This window comes from Sebastes fasciatus, chromosome 1 (genome assembly GCF_043250625.1).
Source record: "Sebastes fasciatus isolate fSebFas1 chromosome 1, fSebFas1.pri, whole genome shotgun sequence".
In the NCBI taxonomy this organism is placed as follows: domain Eukaryota; kingdom Metazoa; phylum Chordata; class Actinopteri; order Perciformes; family Sebastidae; genus Sebastes; species Sebastes fasciatus.
In genome coordinates, this window is record NC_133795.1 from 13,399,376 (window position 1) to 13,409,194 (window position 9,819).

General features: G+C 40.1%; 1 long non-coding RNA gene across 1 annotated transcript; it reads right to left on the reverse strand.

The window, feature by feature from the left end:
* Positions 1 to 287: 287 nt before the first annotated feature.
* Positions 288 to 947, reverse strand: LOC141764811 (uncharacterized). Its single transcript, XR_012593311.1, has 2 exons — positions 819 to 947; positions 288 to 728 (listed from the first exon to the last, which is right to left on the reverse strand). It is a non-coding gene; the product is annotated as an uncharacterized LOC141764811 (long non-coding RNA).
* Positions 948 to 9,819: the final 8,872 nt, after the last annotated feature.

A 9,819-nucleotide genomic window follows, 5' to 3' on the forward strand; every position in this document is an offset into this window, starting at 1 on the left:
CATACTTTTGTGAATCCTTCTGTGTGCATTCATTACTATTGAGAACCCGTTTAACCCGTATTTTGTGCTCTTCTGTTTGTCAGTTCCTCCATTATGGCTATTATGTCTGATGGTTATCCATCCATTTGTCTAAAATACACCCTATTGCTGCATCAGGAAACATACAATGAGTCACATCCTCTGCAGAACAGAACTGAACGTCCCTGGATAAAGTAATTCCTCTCAGATGTTTACAACTACAGATGAAAAACACTTCTGTGGAAACAGGTTAAATAACTACTGCATGGTTGTGCAACACATTCATTTATTCATATAAATACGATTTTTTCACATTGAATGCTTACATAATTTCTTTTCTTTTGCAACCTGTTTTAAATTCACCGTCTGTTCATCTTCGTTCAGTGTACACTTATTGTTCTCACTTTGTCTTCTTCTTTGATTCTTCTCCCTTCACAGGTGCTTTTGTTTTCCTCCAGGGCAGGAAGTTGTAGGAGACCAGAGCTGTGAGGAGGTATGTAGCCATGCCAGTGTATCCTCCAATTACCAGACACAGCGGCTGTGCCAACACGAACAGACAGAACACGTTCATCGACGCACGGTCATCCAGCTCCACCCGATCGTCCTGTGATGCTTTCAACACTCCGAAAAAATACATCAGTGCCACCGCCGGGTAGAAGGCCAACTCCACCATGATGTTGAAGACAGGATGCTCCCACGCACTAGAAAGCCTTTGGGTTTAACAAGTGCACATGTGTTGGAAAGTAGTTTGTAAAATCCACTGAAGTATTGAGCGAGAGTATTTTCAGAGACACACTCACCCGGATCAGATTTACACTCAGTTGCGGACAGAATCCCCTCTCAAGTGTGAAGGTTGATCTGACAGGAAAACATACTTGAACCTTTGATCCGTCATCACAACAGTCCTGTCAAACATTATCCATCTCCTGCGCTCCTTATCAGGACACATGTTAGTTGTTGCCTGCTAACACAATCTTTTTTTTTTTTTTAAATAAAGCACTCCTTAAAATAAAGCTTTTAAAATACTATCAAAACCAATTATACTGTCTTCTGTATCATATAAAAGCCCCAAACAGTCGGCTATTCCTCTATGAAACGAGTCTCAAAGTACATCAAAGTGACCTTGTGTGAACTGAATAACGCAATACATTTATTATGTCGTAAAAACCCTGAACTTTACACTTTACACAAAGCCTTTGTTATAAAGAATATGGGCTTCATTTTGAAATATTTCTTGTGATCGTAAATAAGTGCCTTCATAAAAAAGGTTGCAGGCTGACATTGATCGTACATATATTCAGTGCTATTTACACTGGTAGAGAAAGGTTGAGAAAGGAGTAGTTTTCACTTTTGCGTTGAAGACAAACAACTTGAGTTTACAGATAAATATACAGACGTAGGCAAAGTTGTTGGTAACGTTCCGTTAAAGAGAGAAAAACCCACAATGGTCACTGAAATAACTTGAAACTGACAAAAGTAATAATAAATAAAAATGTACTGAAAATGAACTAATGAAAATCAGATATTGTTTTTGAATTGTGGTTCAACAGAATCATTTTAAAAAACAAACTAATGAAACTGGCCTAGACAAAAATGATGGTACCCCTAGAAAAGATGTAAAATAATGTGACCATAGGGACATGTTAAACTAAGGTGTGTCCTGTAATTAGCATCACAGGTGTCTTCAAACTTGTAATCAGTCAGTCTGCCTATTTAAAGGGTGAAAAGTAGTCACTGTGCTGTTTGGTGTCATGGTGTGTACCACGCTGAACATGGACCACAGAAAGCTAAGGAGAGAGTTGTCTCAGGAGATTAGAAAGAACATTATAGACCTTCATGTTAAAGGTAAAGGCTATAAGACCATCTCCAAGCAGCTTGACGTTCCTGTGACTACAGTTGCACATATTATTCAGAAGTTTAAGGTCCATGGGACTGTAGCCAACCTCCCTGGACGTGGCCGCAAGAGGAAAATTGATGACATATTGAAGAGACGGATAATACGAATGGTAACCAAAGAGCCCAGAACAACTTCCAAAGAGATTAGAGGTGAACTCCAAGGTCAAGGTACATCAGTGTCAGATTGCACCATCCGTCACTGTTTGAGCCAAAGTGGACTTAATGGAAGACAACCGAGGAGGACACCAAATCATAAAAAAGCGAGACTGGAATTTTCCAAAATGCATATTGACAAGCCACAAAGCTTCTGGGAGAATGTCCTTTGGACAGATGAGACAAAACTGGAGCTTTTTGGCAAGTCACATCAGCTCTATGTTCACAGACGAAGAGATGAAGCATCCAAAGAAAAGAACACTGTACCTAATGTGAAACATGGAGGAGGCTCGGTTATGTTATGGGGCTGCTTTGTTGCATCTGGCACAGGGTGTCTTGAATCTGTGCAGGGTGCAATGAAATCTCAAGACTATCAAGGCATTCTGGAGCGAAATGTGCTGCCCAGTGTCAGAAAGCTTGGTCTCAGTTGCAGGTCATGGGTCCTCAAACAGGATAATGACCCAAAACACATCTAAAAACACCCAAGAATGGCTAAGAACAAAACATTGGACTATTCTGAAGTGGCCTTCTATGAGCCCGGATCTAAATCCTATTGAACATCTGTGGAAGGAGCTGAAACATGCTGTCTGGAGAAGGCACCCTTCAAACCTGAGACAGCTGGAGCAGTTTGCTCACGAGGAGTGGGCCAACATACCTGTCGACAGGTGCAGAAGTCTCATTGAGAGTTACAGAAATCACTTGATTGCAGTGATTGCCTCAAAAGGTTGTGCAACAAAATATTAAGTTAAGGGTACCATCATTTTTGTCTAGACCAGTTTCATTAGTTTGTTTTTTAAAATGATTCTGTTGAACCATAATTCAAAAACAATATCTGATTTTCATTAGTTAATTTTCAGTGAATCTTTATTTATTATTACTTTTGTCAGTTTCAAGTTATTTCAGTGACCATTGTTGGTTTTTCTTTCTTTAACGGAAGGGTACCAACGATTTTGCCTACGTCTGTAAGTATCTTGGCTTTTTTTTTTAGATGAAAATATGTCCTTTTTAAATGATGCATCAGTTCTAGCAGACTCAGCAATACCCTACGTATTGGGGTGTATTATAGGTAAAACAAAAATGATGAGCGATATGGGTTATTATACATATTCCAAACATGTGTATGTCCTGTTTTAGACTATGTGTCAGTAATATGGGGTTATAAAAGATTTCGGAAAAACAAACGGGTTCATAATCGGGCAATTTGATTCTTTTTGGGACTTCATAAATATGCACCTGTTTTGGCAGCTAAAGGTGATATAAGGTGGGACTCAAGGCCAGCTGAGATGCAAGGCCAGCATGGTGAGTCTGTGGAACAGATTCCTGGGTTTACCATCCAACAGGGTGGCAAGTGAGATATTTAACTGGGAATGGATATTAAAAAATATGCTCAAATCATAACATGGCAAACTGCAGCCCAACAGGCAACAACAGCTGTCAGTGTGTCAGTGTGCTGACTTGACTATGACTTGCCCCAAACTGCATGTGATTATCATAAAGTGGGCATGTCTGTAAAGGGGAGACTGGTGGGTACCCATTCACATATCTTGAGATCAGACGTCAAGGGAAATGAAAATGGCCATGCAAGTTTTTTCTCGCCAAAATTTTGCGTTAAAGCTTTAAAACTGAGCCCGCTACAACCAAAAAATCGCAAGTTGGGTTAATGCATTACAGAAATTAGTGGCGTTAACACAAATTTGCGTTAACGCGCTATTGCGTTAAATTTGACAGCCCTTATTTGCACTAATACTATTAGCAATACTTAGATACTCAATCTAATTTAATTAAGAATACACCGACAGTCCCAAAGGGGCTGTAAGAGACAACAATTATGAAAGAAGGCAATGTGTAACTGTGCCAGAGTTACACAGAGATATCCAATGTGGTGACATGAAGCAGCCAGTGAGCACATTGCTCTCTGTTGATATCTGAAAAAGTCCCTGGTGGAAATTTTGCCTGTAAGAGTTCGTTGCCGCTCAATCTGGTATTAATCTGACTCAACATATGCTCCATTGATAAAAATAGAGAGGAGCAGAGAGCCCAGGCGGCGTCCCTGGAGGACTCAGCGCCAAACTCCTGCACCATTAAAACTTTTGGATGAGTAGCTACTCGTCTGATCAAGGGCAGCAGCAAGTGTTAAATCAAGGAGTTCATAATTAGTTTGAGCGCTTCTGTATCGACTGTAGACCTGCTCAGGAAAAGTGAGGTTATTTTTTTGTTATTATTGTTTTGTAGCTGTAATCCAACATCAAGCTCTTTGAATCCCCACTGCTGCAGCCTGAGGGAGCGCTGGGCCATTAGCCAGTCAATCAGCCACCTATAGGCTGCTGTGGCCTTCCATAAATACTGACTGCATGTGTGCGTGTCATTCCACGGGTCCCTCTGTCTGTTCTGTTTGTCAGTCTCAGAGCAGTCATTCATAAAAGGCTTCTCTATGATGTTTGCCACCTCTCCGCTGGGCCACAGAGCAGGATTACACTCTGGGAGGGAACATGTGGCCCCTTTGAACTGGGATTTATCAAACCCCCTAGTTCTCTGCAGGGTACAATGATGTACCCACATGCTTCTACAGCAAGCAGAGAGTAGGACAAAGCCTTAGCGGTCACATTAAATCCAACTGCATGGTTCGCTGGTGTTTGCTTAAAATACACCAAATGGGCTTTACTGTAATAATTACAAGTCCAGGGCTGTTTGGAGCGCACTACTTCTCTAATAGAGAGCAGTACATTTTGCTCATTTTGGTGCTAATGCACGTGTTTTTGCAATGGGAGCTTTCAGCACAACATCTCATTTTTTTGTAGAATGCTTTGTATTCTAAAAGATTTTTTCTGTATTAGCTAAAGTGATATTTCAGTAATACATTTGGATATGGTTACTGGTGAAAGTCTTGTATGCACCAGAAGTGACAGAGTTTAAAAGGTGCAATGTGGAATACCTGGCCACATGCTCTAAACAAATAGGAGGCAACATTTCACTTCTACTACTGGGTCCATACAATCTAAATTTACAGTCATCACTTATAGAAAAAAAGCCAACTACTAACTAACAGCAGCGCAAGAATACACAAAATTCGACCAAACTGCTGAAAATCAGAGCGTGTTTCCTGTGCCACTAACCGAGGGCTGTACAGTCCATGTACATTTTGATAGTTTGTTTATTGGATTAAATCCAAAGTGGCAGAAAACAAGAAAACGATTTTGTCCTCCCGCCACCAGAAGACTACTTCGCTGGGAGGAGAGCGGTCGGCAGCTCCAGGAGACAGAAATGTACACGGACCCTGTACCGTCAACGTGATTGACAAGCCCTCGGGGCAGCTCTACTCCTTCGTCCTCATGTTGGACTTAGAGCAAACTGGACGTTACAGTGACTCACTATTGCCTTTTGAAGTACAAGTGGTATAACAAGACAGGACGAGCCGTGGCTACATGGTTAGCATGCTCGTTTCAGTAGATATCTCTGCAACACAATACGTTTTTGACATAACGTGGTTGATAATGTAACATATATATTTTTGGGGGATTTTTAAAAACTCTGGTTACTTTGTATCTGTGTAAAACGGAGGGAAATGATGACATCCTCTCCTCATTTCGCGCATGACCATTATTACTCTGTTATTATTTCTGGCGCAAAGATGGTGGACTACTGTCTTTTTTTACGTTTTGTTAGCGCTGCACGGCCAACTTACTTACTACTTTACATTTGAAAAATGTTACAGTCACAGGATGCCAAAGCAGGGAACACATTAAACATGTCGAGGCCGAATGGTGATTGAATGCTTTTGGGCGACTGAAGGTGAGGTTTGGAGCACTATGGACATAAACCTGAATGAGCTCTCTTTTGTCATTTATGCATGTAAAGAGACAGTTGATGACAGTCATGCAGTCCGACCAGGAACACCAACAATAACTGTTACCCAACAGACTGTAATGAAGCCAAAGGAAAGGGAGTGAGAAGGGTTGTAACAAAATTCTTTGATCCTTAACTTGTGATCTCAATAGTGATGACATGTAAATATTACGGCAAGAGGAGCGTTTGGAGTCGTTTTTGCATTCAAGTGTGATGGAGGAGATATTTTGTAAAACGAAGGTCGTGTTGAAAGATTTTTTTGTTAAACGGAAGGGAAAATTTCTGTTTTTAAAAATATCTGTAGATGTGTGGAGAGGACCTTAAACTAAAATTCTGGCCAGATCTTACTCATTGCAAAGTTATTCTTCCTGAACATTATAATTTTCTGTAGCCTCAGCACTTCATAATATGAAGTCTTTTTATATTTTAATTTTTTTTGTTGAATTATTTTTTCTTCAAACTGCCTTGTTCAGTTAGCGAATTCCAACTGTTCACAGAGAGACCTCTGACAATACGAGTTGAATATTTGATATTAGCTTGAAGCATAAAGCTTCAAAAGAGTCAGAGATTCTCAATTAGCAAAAGTTCAGTTCTTCAGGATGACGTGCATTATGGTTTGTTGGAAAGTAACTTTTCTTCCAGTATGATGTATCTTTCTCTATGTTCATCAATGAGAAAAGCTTTTGCTCTTTGATTAAGCAGCATGACGTAGTGACACCAAGATCTGAAGTTTAATGTTCATATTTTAGAGTATTACGTATTAACAGTTGTCAAGTGTTCTGGAAATACCTCCACATGAAATCATGTCATCTTCATTTGGTCAGTTACATATGAGAATAAGAATCGATTTTCCAACAAACACCAAAATGGGCTCCAGAATTGAAAAATATTGGTGCTGTTCTCCTTAAGAAATGAAATACAATACAATTTCCTCCACAGCAGAAAGCACGCTGTCTATCAAGAGAAAACTGCTCTACCATCGACCACGGATTCTTTTCATTACCTCCTCCAGCAGCCACAATATAAGGTTTGACAAACTGTAGTTAGCTGGTGTCTAATTTGAAGAAGACGATTGCATCTTAAAAGCATGCGTCAGAGGCTGGCTTAAAATACCAAGAGATTCCCTGATTAACTAGTAATGACCACCTCCTGTATTTAAGAGCAGGTCTTGAACATCCAACACATATTAAGTGGTGCATTTTGTTATGTTATGTTAAAACAACTGAGCAACATGATTAACGGAGTGAACAAATGTCTTTATTTTCCAGGTTGTGTGGGAAAAAAAAATCTCATTTTTTATTGTTGGAGCTTCACTTACTTGACAGGGCATTTGTCTAATTTTGCATAATTGCTTCCAGAAAGGCGATATTTTTGGACAGCATGACGCAAGTAAGCATAAACACAGTAATTAGTGCTTAGGAAACTGCAGGAAGCCGAGGGAAAGGGACATTTGAATCCCCTATGGTGTTATTAATGTGACCAGCAGTACAAAGCATTGACCACCTCCTGGTCCATCGCAATTGGATGGCAATAGCATTTAAAGGAGATTTCTAGTGTTTTGTAAGTGTTTGCTATTGATCACTCAACAAGCCAGTTCCTTAAGACATTCAGAAATAGGCATGAGATGGTTTTTGTTTCATATGAACTGGCAGCAGCAACTCCTTTCTAATGGTTCTGATATTTGGTCTTACCATTACTGCTACTGACAAATATATGCAGGCAGACTATATATAAAGCAACTATGCTTGATGCGTTAATTATGTTGAATTGACAAGTGTTGATTGGAGTACTGTTTGTTTGACAGTTGATGGGATTGTAGGAGTGCTCAAAACTAACGTCACATTAATTGTGGTGGATAACGGTATTGATTTGAACATCAAAAAATTTTGCTGTGATTGATGACTATAAGTGATTGTGCACAATAAACCTGAAACCTGAAATTACATCAGCTGATTTAATGGGCGTTATCAGCAGTTATTACCCTCATAGATATGGGTTAGAAGGGGCCTGCTACACATACTAGTAGGTTCAGAAGGCTGTTATCGACTATTCACATGGTTAATCACCAAAATTAATACAAAAAGACAACGCCAACATCGAGTGGCTGTTTACAGGAGCAAAGGAGCAAGTCAGGTGACGTCTCATAAAGAGCGACAAAGGAGGAGTTTGGGGTGGATGGACGGGTCAAACTAACACAGGACTTTCACCCAGGAGACCGCTGCTCGTGTGCCGTGTGAAACCAAAATCATCGTTGACTTATCAACCATACTTTTGGTATGTAACTTAAGTACTTAACTAACAAAAGTCACAGAACAAACACACTTATTGTGACCCAAACCACAATCTTTTCCTAAACCTAAAGTTTTGTTTCCGTTAAGTTTCACTTTGACTTTCACAACGTGGTAGGTGCAGTTTGGCCCGTCTGAAGCATTAGAATGGTTGTGATAACCACTAATAACGCCCATTCAATCAGCTGATAACATTTGAAATGGGTGCATGAAAAAATTAGCTGTGGAAAATGATGACACAGGTCTGCAATATTACATAATTCAAAATTACCCAGAGGGGAAAATATTAGTCAATTTCAACATCAGTCCCCTTTGCTTTAAGATCAAAGCAGATGAAGGGATGGAAATAGATACTTGCTTTATGAATTCACTTGAGTGTCTGATGGAAACCCAGCTTGTGTGCATTTGCAATACCTCAGGTCGCTACTCAAGGCAAATAAATGCTGCGAAGTTCTTCTTCCTTCCGTTTCTTTTTTTTTTGTCCTCTGGCCCTGCTCCTGCCAACCCACTCCTTGGAACATCTGCAATAATGTGCTCACCCACACTAAACAGCAAGCCCTTAAAATACACGATTCATCCTAGTAGAGAAAAGGTTGTATATGTAGAGTGTGTATGCCTCTTTATCTTTGTTTATGGTTGGTTCAGTGACATGAGAAAAATAATTTGTCTTTCTATGTGCACATTGGTGCGTACCTCTGTTTGTTTGTGTGTGTGTGTGTGTGTGTGTTCTTGATCCTGAGCTGGAGGGCTGTGTGGGCAGAAGCGTCCTGTGTCGGTATAAATTGATTTCCAGAATCCAGATGCTTGGTGCTCTATGCTGGAAAGAGCTGTGTGCCTCTGCACCCATTTTATGAAAGACAAAAATTGTTTATAGCTGTGTGTGTTTCTGTGATGTATGTGTGTGAGAGTGCGTATGAGGGTAAGAGAGAGACGGAGAGATAGACAGTAAAGGCACAATGACACTGGAAATCTGATGTCTCTGTTTCCATATGGACCAAAATGCAACAACTGTTGGTCAAAAGTGATTTGTTTGCTGATGCTGAGAGAATAGGACGGAGGGAAAGGGACATTTGAATCCCCTATAGAGTGCTACAGGGATGACGTATTTTTGTAGGCTAGCCTGGAAGTTAGCATCGCCCTGGTTCGTTTGACAAAAAGCCAATGGGATTTTTCCATTGGGTTATGGATTATTGCAGGAAATAAGCTCTGTGGCAAACAAACGTTTATGATACTTACATGTTTTGTTCAGCAAGATAATCTCCACAAATGAACACCACTTTTAAGATTTTTGCAATGCAATCACCAGAAGTAAAAAGCTAACGTTAAGCTATAAATGAACTACACCACGGTCGTATGAACGAGAGTATACACAACGAGGATGTAAAGGCGGACGAGTCGGCGTGATGACGTTTAGTAGTCTCATTTAGCCACTTATTAGCAACCGTCTTTTTTAAGGCACTCAAAAGCTTGGCAATAGCATTCAAAAGGAGATATCCAGTGTTTTGTAAGTCTTTGCTATTGATCACTCAACAAGCTGGCTCCTTAAGACATTCAGAAATAGACATGACATGGTTTTCTTAGGGAACTGGCAGCAGCAACTGTAAACTGTAGTTTTCCAAGT